This window comes from Neopsephotus bourkii, unplaced genomic scaffold, assembly GCF_033783945.1.
Source record: "Neopsephotus bourkii isolate Nb327-2 ecotype Australia unplaced genomic scaffold, CSIRO-AGI_Nbou_v1 NB_1234, whole genome shotgun sequence".
Lineage (NCBI taxonomy): Eukaryota > Metazoa > Chordata > Aves > Psittaciformes > Psittacidae > Neopsephotus > Neopsephotus bourkii.
In genome coordinates, this window is record NW_026901719.1 from 577,863 (window position 1) to 595,663 (window position 17,801).

At 40.1% G+C, this 17,801-nt stretch overlaps 1 protein-coding gene and 1 non-coding gene across 8 annotated transcripts in view; both read left to right on the forward strand.

The window, feature by feature from the left end:
• The window catches only part of FRMPD4 (FERM and PDZ domain containing 4), a 309,704-nt gene that overhangs the window by 96,865 nt on the left and 195,038 nt on the right, over positions 1-17,801 (forward strand). The window lies entirely within an intron of this gene.
• LOC133218297 (U6 spliceosomal RNA) lies at positions 6,635-6,741 on the forward strand. Its single transcript, XR_009727097.1, has one exon. It is a non-coding gene; the product is annotated as a U6 spliceosomal RNA (small nuclear RNA).

The following is a 17,801-nucleotide window of genomic DNA, read 5'->3' on the forward strand; positions in this document are numbered from 1 at the left end:
GGCTTCTAGTGCCCTTCAGGCAACTGCTTAATTTACATAATGCATGTTATGGTATTGAAAAAGTGATCTCCATCTCTGTGAAAGGAGGTACAGGTTAAACGCTAAGAGTAGGTGGTGTAGCATTCCAGTATATGGAGTCAGTATAGCAGTTGGTTTGTGCTGATATTTCACTTTGACAAACACCACCTTTCTGACAGTGTTTAGTATTTGCAGCTATTCTTAATAGGACATAAGCTTACCTGCCTTCGGTAAAGTTCTTTCAGTGCTTTGTTCTTTCAGTTATTTCTTCATTGTGCTAAAAGATGCACAGGCAGTGCAGGACAAAGTGATACTGGGAAAAAAACTGTGCAGAAAAGGCTGGATGCTGTGCAACTCGGGGGAGAGCATCCAGATTTGATCCATGGGGCAGAGGGAGATAATTATGGCAGGAAGAGAGAGGTGCGAGACAGTGAAAGTATGATGGATTAGGACCTCTTCTGGTATAAGAAGAAGCAGGAGGTAGCATGCATCTGCTCGTGATGCATACAGTTTGGCTTTTACCCATGTATCTTAAAGGGTTTCTTTTTGATAGAGAATTGGATTAGCTTTCCAAATGCTAAGTAACTTTAAAAACAACCCACCCTTTCTTTTATTTTCTTCTGAAAAGCACTTGTCAACTCTTGAGTTTCTTCTAGGTATACTGTTGGCAGAATGTGAACCCTGATCCTTTAACTCTGCAGTACAGGCCTCTTACAGCTTGAGGAAAAGAGGCAGTTTTGATCATCTTGGGGAGCCAAGCGCTAGAAAGAAGCTTGATATATTGTTTCTTTGTATTAAAACTGTTTGGCAGGGAACAGATCAATAACAGAGACCAGGAGCTGAGTCTGAGCTCCAGATCTGGGAGAGAGCCCTGTCTGGAGGTTGGTGATAAAATAGCCAGAAGAGAATTACCTTGCATGATCAGTCCAAGAGTCTGTTAATTCATTGGCTTGGTAACAGTTGCATAGAGCTGTAACATGGGTGAGATAAAATTGCTTTACTTTAGAGGAAAGGGTAGGAAAACTTTGTTGTAAATAAAAGGCAAAGGGAAATTAGAAATATGGTTAAAGTTCTGTTAAAAAGAGGTAAAAGCATAGATTTTCTGCCATGCATCCAAAAGAAAGATGAGGTGTGATCTAACTGGAGTGATGACATTTAATTAAAATTGAACATTCATGAGAAGCAAAAGTATGATTTTGTTGGGTTTTTTTTCCCTGTAGATTTTCAGGTAGCAGCATACGTATGGTCATTGAAGTCTTCTTGCAAAGCTTTCCGCTATTTGGATTCAAATTAGTGCTGATTGCAGCTCTCACAATTTTCTGTCAGAAGGTACAAAAATGACACTCATAATTAAAAGAAAGGGGGAAATATATAATATCACACAGTTATGCAGCAAAGGTGGTACTCGGTTTTGGGGTGGGGGCTGGGTTTTTTTGGTGGGTTTTTTTTGGTTTTTTTTTTTTGTTTGTTGGTTTGTTGGTTTTTTTTTTGTTTTGTTGTTGTTGTTTGTTTTTCATTTTGCTGCCTTCCTCCCTCCCCTCCAGTTGCTTCAATAATTTATTCAGTGAGTGCTATGGGTCTGGTATTGATGAACAAAATATTGGCAGGTAGGGAGCTTGATCCCACTTCTGAATCCCTCTGTCTCAGGACTTGTTTTGTTCTCAAGTGACCAGTTAGCACACCAAGTTAGCATCTCTTACCTGGTGTAATTGCAAGAACGCCCTAAGGAAATGACACTGTATTTTTCCTGAACTGTAACAGACCTACCGTATGATATGTGAATAAGATACTTTTAAGTCCACCCATACTCACAATATTAAAATGTCCAGCCAGATTTGGACTTAAGTACTTGGTCTCATTTTTTATCTTAGTTGCATAGTTTTGGTCTTAGAGAGTTAGTAAAGTTGATGAAAAAAACAACCAACTGTTGTATTTCAGAAATGATGCTTTACTAATCTAAATCCAGTGTTAATAAGCAGGAAAGAGGCAAATGCTGGTCCACTCATCTAGTATGCTGAGATTGTAATGAGTTCAAAGGGTACTTCCTCCACAAAGCCTAAGTCCCCCTGTCCTGAGTCTTCTTGCTGAGCTCTGTTTTGAAGATCAGTGGATTATTCAATTGCCTTTTTATTGGCAAAGATTAGTTTAAAAAGCATCTTGACCAAGCAAAGTTTGGCACGTCATGAAGAAAGATCATTGCATCAGAGAGGGTCCTCCAAATGCAATCAGATGCATCACTGTTCCTGTAGTCTTGGTCACAGAGAACACTTATGTCTTCAATTAGAGTTGGGTTGGGATAGCTGCTGAAATCAGGCTAGGAGAAGTTTTCTACTCTGTTTTGCATGCCTGCAGGTGATAGAGAGTTTGCTTCTGGTTGGTTGAATTCCAAGTCCTGACTGTTTTATTTTCTGTATTTTTGCTTGAATGATAACATTGAGGTTGAAACTTTCTGTTACTACTAACTAAAAGTATAATTAATATAGGGCTAATGCTTCAGCAGGGAAAAAAATCCCCAAAGCAGATGCTGGTGTTAATTGGACACTGAATTGCTTCAAATCATTCATTAGCCTGTAGTTATATTGTTCCCGATCACCTGCATTTTCATTTCAGTCAGAAAGTGATAAGATAATATTTTTTTTTTTAATTAAGGTGTTATTATAAATTAACCTGTCAATAAATGGCATTAACTTTTTCAGCAGTGCAGTTACAAGTGGATGAATTTGTAGCACTGTTCTTTAGCCAAAAGAGAAATATTGGATTCAGTGCTGAGCTGTTAAACACTAATGAATAATTTATTTAACGAATTTTGTCTTTTTCTGTTAATAATGTGACTGACAGAGCACCAGCCTTCTCCAAATGTTCCATTCTTCAAAATTACTCTGATTTTTGGGGCCTTACAGCTTCGACTCTGCTACTCAGGATGCTAACTCCTTTGCCTTATTCTGGACTAGATAAATACATTGCCTGTTAGATTCTCTGATCTGGCTAAGAACCATTTTTGTATTACAGGTTTTGGTGGGAAGGCATATTGTTAATTAGTTTTTAAATTCAGTTTCTGTGGAGGCTTAGCATGTGTGTTCTGCTGTAAACCTAATTGTGTAAATGATCATGAAAGGAATGTGTGGTTGTTCAGACATCAAAGTGAAATAAAAATATGTTGAACTGCACCTTGTATCTGGTCAGATTCAGGTCATTATTCTCATTTAGAAGATGAATAGGGCTTTTGGAAGAAAAGTGAACTGTCTCCAAAAGTGTTACTGGAAGAAAATTGGCTTACAATGCACATCTAGTGTGAGAAAATATGTAATAACGTTCTTTCCAAGATTCATAAATGCATGTATTAGTCCATGGGTCAGGCTGTTTATTATTGAACTGTTGGTTGCTGAAGCAGCTGTCTTTAAAAGATGCTCTCCATGTGTAGTATCTTTATACCAGATTTAAAAACAAAACAAATGCTGTGAAGTATTCCTGATGTCCTGTGCTGCAGTGAAAATGAAAATCCAAGTCACGTAGGGGGGGGAGCATATCAGGATGAGGGGCTGTATTGAGATGGGGCTTATTCTGGGAGTGTTGCTGTGATCTGAAGAGGTAATCCTGAGGTGTATGTGGAGTTGGTCAAGGTCATTGCTGCTCTTGCTCATGGGCCACTACTGCTGCATTTCAAGGTTTATATGCTTCTTCTGCTGGCATGCCCCTTATCCTGCAGTAATCTGGTTTGCAGGAAAATACTTCCCATTTTAAGAATTTGTTTTGTGTTTATTTTTCTCTTTGTCATCTTCTGATATCTGCACATGATTTAAAATAGCACTGTCCTTACTACCTTGCCTGCTTCTTGAAAACTATCAAATCCACTTCTGTTGGATATTTTGTTCTGTCTTTTTCTTCCTATCCTCTAGCAGACAGTTAGGTTTGGAGGTTACTACTGAGGTCTGAGGAGGTGTTTTTCCTTTCTAAGTGTGAAAGACAGGAGCACAAGCAGGAGCTCATGTATAGTCCTGGACAGAGGTAGGAGAAAAAGGCCTTTGGTATTAATTGCTGGACCTCTTCTGGGAGCAGTTGTAGGATCAAGGTCAAAACATTTCAAGTGCAAATACAGTTTGCTTAGTCCCTGAACAGAGTTTGTTTGGCTTACCTGGTCTGTCACAGACAATAGCTTTTAACTGGTCTTCAAAATCAATTGGTGTGATAATGTTTATGGCATACTGGCTTTTACTGAAAGTCTTTGTCCTGTAGGAAATCAGGACTCAGGTCCTGAACACACGTGCTTTGAGCAGTAGTCAATTATTTGATATCTGGCTTTTTTCCTGCTAACTATTTCCATGACGTTATATGTGGTGTTACCCACAGGCATATTGGGATGCTGAAGTGGATTTATTTTTTTTTAATTAATATTTTTGATTGATTTGAGAGGGCAAGGGGGGGGTGGGGTGGTGTGAGGTTCTACTAGTGAAGGTAAAAAAAAAAAAATGCAACAAACCAAACCAAAAAACCCAAGCCGCAAGGCACTGAACAGTGTGATTTAGTTACATTTATTCTGCCTTTGCAAAATATAATAATTACTTTTAAATTCTTATTTCCTGTCTGAATTAATTGCATTTTGTACTTGAATGTGTGTTCTTCCAAATTATTCTCCTGTTAATGGACTTCCTGCTTAACTGCATTTTTTCTTCCGTGCCCTTCATGGTAATGTAATTTATCTCCTGTTCCCTACTTTTTGTATATTCCCCCACACTTCATGTGTTTCAGCAGTGCTTTGAGCTCCCTGAGTTCATTACAGGTACCAAAGGCTGTTGATTTTCTGTCAGTTGGCAGTTTCACCTATTTTAAGGAAGACTAGGCAAATTCTACGTTACTGCATGCAGTGAGGGCAGGAGAAGGACTAATGCTGCTCAGGGGCTTCTGAAAGGTCTGTATCCTGGAGGAAAGCATGGAGAAAATGTAGATTAAATATTTATTTTTTTTACCTCTCTAGAAGTGCTGTGACTCACCAGGAGGCAAAAATAGAAGTTGATTTTCCTTCAGCCTCTTGCAGAGGCTGTCTATACATTTTGCGTAGGTTGTTCAATGGTAAGTAATAAATTAAAGGTTGGTTGTTGTGGGGTTTCATCCTAAGTGGAGGAAGCTGCTCTCAGCTCAAAAAAAGCAGAGAGCAGGCTATCTTCTCAAGGAGGTACAGGGGAGATTCTTTGCTAGATTTTGTGCTCAGAAGGGAGCAAACCTGGTTGCCTAGTGCTGGAGTAGTCCAAATATTAGAAAGTGCTTCACTTGAGACAGTGGTCTTCTGTCCCTCTGTGACCAGAACATAGTACAATTTTAGCATCGGAAAAGAAAATGAGTTAACACTTGGTTTTGGCACTTTCAAATATGAATGCAAAACTGCTTCTTAGCAGCAGGCACAGTTTTCCGTGCTTTGTGGAGTTAGCTGTGTGTTGGTCTGCCATCAGCCCCTTACTCATTTGCCTGTTGCTGTTGACAGGCCAATTGTAGGATTCTCTGCTTCTGATTTTAATTTTCAGATGTTTAGCTTGTCTACAGATTTTAATCTTGAAAACCAAAATCTGTTCAGCAGGAGTGCTTGGGTGTACTTTGAACTGCATATGTCTCAATAAAGGTCTGTGGGTTTGGTGGATAGATGTGTTTTGGTCATTCGTGATGGGTAAACCTGCCAGTCTGGAGTTAACTAAATGAATAGAAATTCTCTGAGAGACAGAGACAACAGGCAAGTGCCTATTCTGAGCTTGCTCGTTATGCCAGACAACAAAAATGTTGTGAAGCTACATAACACTTCCGCTGTGATTAGTTTTATTACTTATTCATGTTCTGCAAAATAAACACATTTATATGGCTGACCATGACAAGCATTTCAAGACGTGATGGTCTTTATGTGTCAGCAAAGACGTAATAAAGCTGAATATTGGAAAGAGCTTCACAGCTGTGAGTACAGTTAATCAATGAAATGGGCTCTTGAAAAAAGTCAGTGATGTTCCACACCAGCTTTCAGTCCTATAGTTTTGGGTCCAAGAATAATAGAATTAATACCATGCTGAAGGTGGTGGAGCCCAGCCTTCAAAACCTCAATGTGGACAGTAACCATTCATTAACCTACTGCCTCTGAAGCCTTTTGGGGAGCTGCTGTGCTGTAATCCTACTGGAAACAGGGATGGAGTGGTTTAATTCACAAGATGAGATGCTTCTGTGTCATTTATAGGAAGAAGGTTTGCTAATAAGTTGGTGATAATGTGTTCAGAATTGACATAGTGCACAGTGGCGTGACATGGCAATCACGGTACAAATCCTTGGGCTCTTCCTTAGTAAGAGGAAATGCCGTTTTCCACAAGAAAAAGTTCTATGCTATTGTGTTTCAGCTACAAATCCATTGGTTTTTAAAGACTTCACTGTGAGCCTATAGTGAATGTTTTAGCCATAGTTACGCACCCTAATTCCTTGATATCCTGGTTTTACAAATGCTGGTTTTGTGGCAGCAAATTGATCAAACTCTGAGGCTTCACTTTCTGCATGGTTGTTAAGCTGACAGGGTGAGCCACCAGCATCTGAGCTGGTCTGCTAATTTGGGGTAGTTGGAAAGGGACAGGAGACATCCAACAGACATCTAGTTGTGCTCAGTTTGGCATCATATATACTAAAATTGGAATGATACAGAGATAATTAACATGGGCTCTGTTCAAGGATGACTCACAAATCTGTGAAATAGTCCTTATTTTAGGGAAATGGTCACTACACCAAGCCTGTCACAGTTCAAGGATGACACTCTTAAGTCATATGGTTTAGTGTTTAGGCAGTCCTGCAAGGAGCAGGGAGTTGGAGTCAACGATCCTTATGGGTCCCTTTCAACCTGAGATATTCTATGATTCTGGTTCTTAGGAACAGCAGGAAAATGGAACAAGAAAAAAGTCACGTTGGCAAAGCGAGGTATAATGAAACTGCAATGTAAAATGGAAAAGAAGGAATCACATAGCAAAAGTAGAGGTTGGAAGTACTAGCACAAGTGGTGGATAAAGATATTAAATAAAGAAGGAAATGAAAGGTGAAGAGGAATGCAAGTAAGTGAAAATCAGAGTACCAAATTAGGAGAGGAGGAGGGGGAGGATGCAGTGATTGCATAGTGGTACATTTTAGTAAGAAAAAAAAAAAAAGCAGTGGTAAAGAGCATCCACCTATAACAGCTATGCAAACATGCAAAACTCACTATTGAGAAAATTCCTACAATGCATATTGGCAGATGCTTCACTTGGAGTACTTTATGTAAGCTATAGGTCTAGTGTGTCTTACGTACTGGCCCTTCCTTTTTAAAGATAGCTGGGATGCCAGTGGTCTGACAAGGTGAGGATGATGGACTTGGAAATCTTCTCTCCCAATCTATATTACTATTAATGTGTAGGAAAGTTTAATCATAGAAAAGTAATCATAGAATAATTAGGGTTGGAAAGGACCCTTAAGATCATCAAGTTCCAACCCACCTGCCATGGGCAGGGACACCTCGCTCTAAGCCATATCACCCAAGGCCTCGTCCAACCTGGCCTTGAACACTGCCAGGGATGGAGCATTCACAGCACCCTTGGGCAACCTATTCCAGTGCCTCACCACCCTAACAGGAAAGAATTTCCTCCTTATATCCAATTTAAACTTCCCCTGTTTAAGTTTTAACCCATTACCCCTTGTCCTGTCACTACAGTCCCTAATGAAGAGTCCATCTCCAGCATCCCTATAGGTCCCCTTCAGATACTGGAAGGCTGCTATGAGGTCTCCATGCGGCCTTCTCTTCTCCAGGCTGAACAGCCCCAACTTTCTCAGCTTATCTTCATATGGGAGGTGCTCCAGTCGCCTGATCATTCTCGGGGCCCTCCTCTGGACTTGTTCCAACAGATCCATGTCCTTTTTATGTTGAGGACACCAGAACTGTACACAATACTCCAAGTGAGGTCTCATGAGAGCAGAGGAGCAGGATCACCTCCTTCGACCTGCTGATCACACTCCTTTTGATGCAGCCCAGGATACGGTTGGCTTTCTGGGCTGCGAGTGCACACTGAAGCCGGCTCATGTTCATTTTCTCATTGACCAACACCCCCAAGTCCTTCTCCACAGGGTTGCTCTGAATCTCTTCTCTGCCCAGCCTGTAGCTGTGCCTGGGATTGCTCTGACCCAGGTGTAGGACCTTGCACTTGGCATGGTTAAACTTCATGAGGTTGGCATCAGCCCACCTCACAAGCATGTCAAGGTCCCTCTGGATGGCATTCCTTCCCTCCAGCATATCAACTGAACCACACAGGTTGGTGTTATCGGCAAACTTGCTGAGGGCGCACTCAATCCCACTGTCCTTGTCAGGAACAAAGATGTTGAACAAGACCGGTCCCAACACCGATCCCTGAGGGACACCACTCGTTACTGGTCTCCAGGCGGACATTGAGCCATTGACCACAACTCTTTGTGTGCAGCCCTCCAGCCAGTTCTTTATCCACCGAGTGGTCTATTCATCAAATTGATGTCTCTTCAATTTAGAGACAAGAATGTCGTGTGGGACAGTGTCAAATGCTTTACACAAATCCAGGTAGACGACATCGACTGCGTGTAGTGTAGAGTGGTAACAAAACTTTAATATTAGATGCAAGACGGATGCTAAATACGTCTCTGTGTGTAAATTTCTTTGAGTGGCTTCACACCCCTACTCCTCCCAGGCGTGACTTTTATGAGCATTTTTGGTTCAGTAGATATTATGGCTGTTATTTTGATTTCTCAGACTCCAAAGCCTGACGCTGTTAGGGCTCTTCTCCACAAAGGTGATGACCAGAAAAACCTGAGTTACAAATAAAAGTTACATTTTGCTATTTAGACCATGTATGCAACTTAAAAAATAATAATGTGGCCAGAGAAGAGCCGTGTTTCTGGGTACTCACGGTAAAGTGGAAAATCCTGACTCGTGTGAGATGTCGCTCCACTGCTGGCAACTTTATGAATCGGGACATAGGAAACATGTGTTGTATCTTCAACTTTTCAGTTGATGTGTAACTACTTACCACCCAACTTCTCACCTCTGTTGGACTCTTACCTTGAGTAAAACAAAGAAATAGAGTGATTGCTTTATGGTCTTGAGGAATTATGATGCAACAGTGCTACAGTAACATTCTCTCTGACAAGTCCTATTTATTGCCAGGGAAATCACTTGAAAGTTAAAATCTGTGGTGTTTGAAATTCAGTGGATTTTGGTGACTAAGTTAGCTTTTGAAATTTCTGACCCTTAGACTCACAGACAAAGCTGTAAATGTCTGCTTGCAATTCTTTGTTTTGCTTTGGTTTGTGCTGTCACCCAGCTTCCTTTTCATTTTTTTGAACAATCATCCTATACTGAACCAGACCTAAATATCCCTAGATAGATTATGCCTATCAGCTGTATTAGAATTAATACAGATTAATATAGATTAGCAAAACAGTGAGTTTATTTTTCTCTGCTAGTTTTGGTTATACTTTGTATTGCCTTTGTATTGCAATACTTTGTATTGTTTTCCAAAGTCACCTCTTTGGAGAATTCTTTGTGTCAGTTCTTTCTGTTTAAATTTTGTAGAATGGTCACTCAGTTAAATGCTGATTTAGTCATTTTCTAGTAACAAATTTCTGTATGTACAATTATAGTTTGGGTTATTCCTCTGCAGCATGAGAATTGGTTGATTGCTTCCTCCCTCTCCCACTCCCACTAGGTATGTATTTTGCTGATGTTTCTTACGATCCATCAATATATTTATTCCTTAAGGTTAGTCTGTTATCCTGTGAACTGTATGGAGACTAGAGGCAGTCAATGTAATCTTTTCAGCATGCAGCTACTGCTGTGTTGGGTGCAATCCTTGGTAGGTACATATAGGAAAATGCAATCTTATGCGCTTATTTGTTGGTGCAGAGGATGGTATGCAACCTGGAATGAAACTGAGCCATGGGTGGGGGGGCCATCTGCAGAGAAAATGTACAGCAGCATGACAGAGATTGAAAGTGATGGAGTGGTTTAGTCGCTGTTTTGCTTCCTTTTGAGAGGTAATAGCAGAAAAGAGGACTTAAAAGTTTTAACTCAGTTGGTTCAAGAAGGGTAAATGGAGCTTAGCATAATAGAACAACTGCTGGATTGTACACATGGGTGGTGCTTCAAGTTATGGGTCTCTGAATACTGTCTCATTATTGCACCTCTCTGCTCATTATAACTAAAGGTGAAACAGTTGAAAAGAGAAGTTTCCTTGGTAGGCAACACAGAAAAGTCTTGATCTGAATACAAAAACCCTATGACTTCCTGGAATTATGCAGTGAGGGATATACTAGAAAGAGGATATTTCAGAATAAAAATGAACAAATCAAATTTTAACTACCTGGTAGTTGACATTCTTTCAGCTCTTAGACTTTTCCCTTCTACACATCTTCTATCTATAGAATCATAGAATAGATAGGGTTGGAAAGGACCTTAAGATCATCTAGTTCCAACCTCCCTTCCCATGGGAAGGGACACCTAACGCTAGATCATTTTGCCCAAGGCTCTGTCCAACCTGGCCTTGAGCACCGCCAGGGATGGAGCATTTACCACTTCGCTGGGCAGCCTGTTCCAGTGCCTCACCACCCTCACAGTAAAGAACTTCTTCCTTATATCTAACCTAACTTCCCCTGTTTAAATTTGGACCATAACCCCTTGTCCTATCATTACAGTCCCCAATGAAGAGGCCCTCTCTGGCACCCTTATAGGCCCCCTTCAGATACAGGAAGGCTGCTACGAGGTTTCCACGCAGCCTTCTCTTGTCTGGGCTGAACAGCCCCAACTTTCTCAGCCTGTCTTCATACAGGAGGTGCTTCAGCCCTCTGAACATCCTTGTGGCCCTCCTCTGGACTTGCTCCAACAGCTCTATGTCTTAATGTTAATTAAGTGGTATATCAATCTGCAGTCTAATTTCTAATTTCCGTCAGATTGAATGTATATTCTTCAATCTACCTGTTTTCTACTTCAGATAAGAAGAAGGGAATATTTTGATTGCCTGGGGGGGGTGGGGGGGGTGTTTTATTTTGTTTTCCTTTTTTTTTTTCCTTGTTTTATTGGTGTTTTTTTTTGTATGATTTTTCCTCCTGTTGATTTGTGAGGGGAGGGGTGTTTGATAAATGGATACCTTAAGCTTTCACCTAACCTCCATATCAAAACCCCACAACCCCCGCCCATATTTGAACAGAAAATAATTAACTTGCAGGAGTCTGTTTTGAATAGGAGCAAATAGGGAACTGGCTGATACTGAAAATCACTAATAGGTGATTAAACATTGAAAGAGCAAAAATCTGAAAATTGATCTCCTACCTAGAAAGGCCTTGATGCATTGTTTTCCCTTCAGATTGGCATTTCCTTAAAACAGTCTGCAGGTACAAAGCACATGGAATCAGCAGCTCTGCCTGTACAGGAAGAAGATATCTTAATTCTTTGTTTGAGGACTGGTTCAGAAACACATATTCACATGACTGTCTTAGATGTAACTAATTAACCATATGAGCCTTTGGCAACATCAGCATGTGTTGCATAAATACCTCAGGTTGAGAAGGTAGAAAAATTAAATCTTGGTTCATGAAAGAATAGCTGATAGTTTATTCCTCCGCATTTCAGTTTGAAGTTATTATATTTATGTTTATAATTTATAATTAATATAGTTCTCTGGTGAGCTTTATTTTGTCATAGTTGCCAAAATTATGTCCTTAAATTTGCAGTTTTTCTGTAATACAATTGCTGTCTCTTTGTCTTCCTTTGGAGATGATGTTATTGCAGATTCCACTAAGGATTAAACAGAAAAAAATTAGGTTCCCTGTCTGTTTTTCCAGAAAAGGTGGATTGCCATTATTATATGATGTTTTCTTTTTTCCAGTAAAAGGATAAGTAGATAATGGAATGGCATCAATAATAGCAGGTAGAATAGAAAGACTCTGGAAAAAAAATTCCATAACATTTTCTTTAAAATATCTTAGTCTCCTGCTGAATGTTTTCAAAAACAAAGTTGGTTGGAGCTGCATGTGTTCCGACTTTTTCTAAATTTCCAACATTCTTGCTTGATAAACTTTAAGGATCACCAAGAATTTAAGCAGAATAATTTTGTCACACTGGGGATGCTGCCAGTTTGGCATATCGGCCCTTAAAGTCCCTGATTACTTCATGATACTCCTTAACACAACATGCCCTGATCTGTTTTATCTATAAGAAAGTCTTGTTTTCAGTAGTGTGAGGCCTTTCTGAAACTTCTGCTGTGCTTCATGTGGTTACACTGCAGGCATCCCTTCTCTGGGGTGCTGAGTTATCAGGGAGATTGATCCAGAACTGTCTGTGGGTGTGTGTGCTCTATACCCACCCCTCCGAATCAACTGGTCAAACACTCCAGAAAATTCCTGGGGTCAATCCTGCAGTGCAAGTGGTGATACTAAGATGGTGTTTTGGCACAGCACTGTGATAGAAGAAACAGTGTTAAGAGGAGTGAATATTAGGTATATAGTGCAAAAAATAAAGATAAACAAATAAAGAAAAAGCAGGGAAGATACAGAAGCCATAAAGATTAACTATATTTTTAGGTCTTTATCTTGATGAACTTTTATTAATAAAGATGATAGTGAAAGGTATTGCCATAGATAGCACTTTTCTCAAACACAGTATTTCTAAGAGATTTTAATTTAGAATGGCAGTGTCTCTGTCCCATAACTTTTAAAATGTATTTTTATTATGACTAGGAAACCATATTTTTAAAAGAGGAACTTTTTCCTTCTTTGCTGTCTTGGAATGGAAGATATTTGCAACAGAGACTTCTTTCCTACCAGTATAGAATGCAAGTACTGTGTGGAGAATGCTCCTCAAACATAAATAATGTATTGATAGGAACTGTAGAACCAAGTAGGTGGGGGACTAGAAAAACTGAGTGTTTGCCAGGCTCTTTTATTATTTATCAAAGCTGGTGAAATCTAGTTGTCACAGCTTAAGATCCTGACAGATCTCAGTAAAAGGCATTCTTTTTGTGAGTCATACTTCTTTAACCAAAAATTACAGTTTCACTAGTAATGATCTTTCAAGGGTTGCAGGCTGTAGGAAGTTGGTTATAGTTTTGTACTTTGCTTTTTGCTTCTTGTTTTTTGTGGGTTATGTTTTTTTTTAAGATATTTTAACCCATAAATTTTTGCTGAAAAGTTAATAAATTGTATATTTTTTTCATATGGAGCTCTGATACAATAGACAAAATAACGGTTCTTAATTAAGAACTTACTTGTATTCTCAATTAAACTACCAGGTATTCCTCTGAGGATGCTAATTTTTAAAATGAACTTACCTTTGGGCATATTTGAAAATCCAAACCCTTAATTCTTTTGGAAGCTAAAATAGTTTTTAAATCTAGCTGTTAATAGCCAGAAAGTTAGCTGTATGCAATATTAGCAGAATATTTTTTATGTCAGTATCACATATGAGTGCTTCGAGTAGCAGAGTGGATTACTTTTTAAATAGCCTCAACTGGGTTATAATGCATGTGTGATATATAGTGAGTGTGTGTATACCAAATGTAAATACAAGTGTACAGGTAGTGTCTGGCCATAAAAGAAGTAGAATGGTTGCAGGCATGCTCACACACGCCAGTGAGAAGAAAAAGAGCCCTGTAATAAAATCTCATTGAGGATGCAGAGAGTATGTTTCAGCGTAAGGCATTCTCCTCATGTTTCACATAAATGCATCCTCCTCTCATGAGAGGATGAACAGCGCATTCGCACCAGCTTATTCAAATTGAATGTTGGTAAAAGAAGAGTCTTCAGCAAACACTGAACCGTCTGGCATTTTTTAAAGACAGGAGAAAGGTTAAGCTGACTGCTGTTTAAATCGCTGTTTATTGGATATTTATTTGCTGACCGTGTGTATTGAAGTTGATGTTGAAAGCATCATTGGCAAGATTTCGGATGGCTGCATAGCACAGGTCAGGCTGTTGTTACAATAAAGTTTAGATCTTCATAAAAGACTTAGTATTGTTGGTTTTATATCTGAAGATAGACTGTATTTTGCTATGAGATAAAAGCATAGAATGTGTCTTCTCTATCCTTTGCCTTTATCTCTCTGACAGTGCTGCAGCATATTAACTTTGCTCAGAGATATAGTAAATTAGAAACTTCATTAGCTACAGCATTTGCTAATCAGAACATTTATTAAAAATAATTAAAGATGGTCTTCAATATGAATGTTTTGTTTCTGTTTGGTTTGGGTTTTTTTTTTTTGGTGTTTCAAAAAAGTATGTAGAGCTTGCCAAACATTCTAATTTTCTCCTTAACGCATGGAGTGGCTGCTTGGAGGAGAGCCACAGTCACTCTTCTGGGTGAAGCACAGTATCATTTTGCAGTGTCTTGGGCATGTTTTAAAAGCATCAGTAGTTAATTATAAGGAAAAAATAAAAGGTGAAGCTACACCTGCACACTAGATTCAATCTTGCATTGCTCTCACAGTGAAGAGATTTATAAGAACCAAGGAATTTTAATGTTATTCTAGGTTGTTTGCCCATTTAACTCTCACCCTGCAGTAGACACAACACGATCACCACCTGTATGCATAGTTGGACATGAGAAATAAATGCCTTTGCAGGACAACTGTTTAACGGTTTCTTAAAGGGAAATCTTGTATTACAGATGCTCCTGAAGTCTTTTTCTTCTCTTCCTCTGCATGCATGCTTGCTCACTGCTTTTATTTATTTTTTTTTAATTATTTTAAAGGTACCCTTTCCAGGGCTTTAATAATGATTTATTATTCTTATTTTTTCCTTATTTAATTTTCCCTGTCTTTCCCAGAGATAGGATAAAGTGTCTTGCAAGACAACTGCTGCAGTGTTTCTAGATGTGAAGTCTTCCTTGTTTAGTGAAAGTGGTCTGCAATGTATGCTCAAGGGAGCTGTCACTCCAAGAAAATATTCAAAATAGGAGTGAATTACATAAAAATGTGTGTATGTGTATTTCATTTATGTATATAAATATATGCTACACACAGGGTCTCTAGATCTGGTTTTGAATTATGTGTGCGAAGTATGTATATCTATAGTAGTTTTGTAAGTGGTGCTGTCTTCAGGTGGCTTCCATGACCTTTCCGTATCAGAGATTCTGACAAGAATAACATGAACTCACATGCAGCTGATCTCAGGGTTGACTGGGTCTGTTTGGATAAGTTACTGTAGAGGTACTGTAAGCAGTGCCAAGTTCTGTATGTGCTTCCTTGGGCTGTTTGATTGCATTAGAGGTGTCACGTGAATGGCAGGAACCATGTAGTCTTGTCATTACTGATAGTACACTATGCATTGGTAAATAAACTTATAAAGCCTATACAGCTTTTCAGTACTGAATGTAGTTTTGGTTTGGGATTTTCTTTATTTTTTTTCAATAGGGAAAACAGCTTATCTGGTACTGTATGTAACACTGGAAATTCCAGTAAGTGTGGAATCATAAGACTGTAAAATATGCTTCATAGCTAGATAAATGCTTTCTGTGAGTTTCTCGGGTATCTGTCAAGTTTCAAGAAGGCATGGTGTGACTATATGTTTGCATGAAAGTATTATGTGGCTATCACACAGCTTCTTCAGTTCCACAACCACTTGTTCGACTACACTACCACATCTGTTGCAGCATCATTTCCAGTGAAAGAAGCTGCCATGGGAAAAGGCATGACGCAAACCCTATGAAGTTATTATGGTCCAAGGGATTGTTTTGTTGCCCATATAATTTTCAGGTGCTCTGGATTTGACTGTATTTAGAATCATGGAATCATAAAATGGTTAGGTTTGGAAAGGACCTTAAGATCATCTAGTTCCAACCCACCTGCCATGGGCAGGGACACCTCGCTCTAAACCATGTCACCCAAGGCGCTGTCCAACTGGGCCTTGAACACTGCCAGGGATAGAGCACTCATAACTTCCTTGGGAGCCTATTCCAGTGCCTCACCACCCTAACAGGAAAGAATTTCTTCCTTATATCCAATCTAAACGTCCCCTGTTTAAGTTTTAACACATTGCCCCTTGTCCTATCACTACAGTCCCTAATGAAGAGTCCATCCCCAGCATCCCTATAGGCCCCCTTCAGATACTGGAAGGCTGTTATGAGCTCTCCACACAGCCTTCTCTTCTCCGGGCTGAACAGCCCCAACTTTCTCAGCCTATCTTCATATGGGAGGTGCTCCAGTCCCCTGATCATTCTTGTGGCCCTCCTCTGGACTTGTTCCAACAGTTCCATGTCCTTTTTATGTTGAGGACACCAGAAATGCACACAGTCCTCCAAGTGAGGTCTCACAAGAGCAGAGTAGAGGGGCAGGATCACCTCCTTGGACCTGCTGGTCATGCTTCTTTGATTGGTTTTTTTGTTTGTTTGTTTTGTGTTTGTTTTTTTTTTTTTGTGGTAACAATGTTACTTGACTGTTCTGAAGCTTAAGAGCTTTCTGGGCTGTGAGTGCACACTGCTGGCTCGTGTTCATTTTCTCATAGACAGCACCCTGAAGTCCTTCTCTGCAGGGCTGCTCTGAATCTCTTCTCTGCCCCACCTGTACCTGTGCCTGGGATTGCTCTGACCCAGGTGTAGGACCTTGCACTTGGTATGGTTAAAACTTCATGAGGTTGGCATCAGCCCACCTCACAAGCATGTCAAGGTCCCTCTGGATGGCATTCCTTCCCTCCAGCGTTATCAACTGAACCACACAACTTGGTGTCATTGGCAAACTTGCTGAGGGCGCACTCAATCCCACTGTCCATGTCAGCGACAAATATGTTGAACAAGACCAGTCCCAACACTGATCCCTGAGGGACACAAGTCGTTACTGGTCTCCAGGTGGACATCGAGCCATTTACCACAACTCTTTGCATGAGGTCATCCAGCCAATTCTTTATCTACCGAGTGGTCCACGTATCAAATTAATATCTCTCCAATTTAGAGACAAGGATGTTGTGTGGGACAGTGTCAAGTGCTTTGCACAAGTCCAGGTAGATGACATCAACTGCTCTGTCCATCATTTCTGTAACCTCATCATAGAAGGCCACCAAATTGGCCAGGCAGGATTTCCCCTTAGTGAATCCATGTTGGCTGTCACCAAGCACCTTGTTGTTTTTCATGTGCCTTAGCATGCCTTCCGGGAGAATCTGCTCCAAGATTTTGCCAGGCACGGAGATGAGACTGACTGGTCTGTAATTCCCTGGGTCATCCATTTTCCCCTTCTTGAAAACGGGGGTTATATTTCCCGTTTTCCAGTCGTTGGGAACTTCACCTGACTGCCATGGTTTTTCAAATATGATGGACATATTTGTTGCTTGGTGCAGTGGGGAAGGTCAGGCAACTATGCAACGTGGTGGTGTTTGCACAGCAGGGCAGAAGCAAAGCAAATTGAGGCTTTGATGCACTTTCAATACTGATTGAAAGGCTGAAAGACTCGTCTTTCTTGCAGGTGGACAGCCCTTTTCCTATGCTAAATGCACAGTGAGCTTTTACTCCACTCAGTTTCATAGAATCACAGAAAGGTTTCTGTTGGAAGGGGTCTTAAAGATCATACAGTTCCAGCCTCCTGCCACTTGCAGTGACACTTCCCACTAGACCAGGGGATGTGGTTTCAAAGCCCCATAAAAACTGGCTTTGAGCACTGCCAGCAATAGGGCAGCCTCAGCTTTTCTGGGCAACCTGTGCCAGTGCCTCAACACCCTCGTAGTGAATATTTTTTTCATAATGTCTAATCTAAATCAACCTTTTTTCAGTTTAAAGCTTTTTCATACTTTTGGGGGGATGTGTGG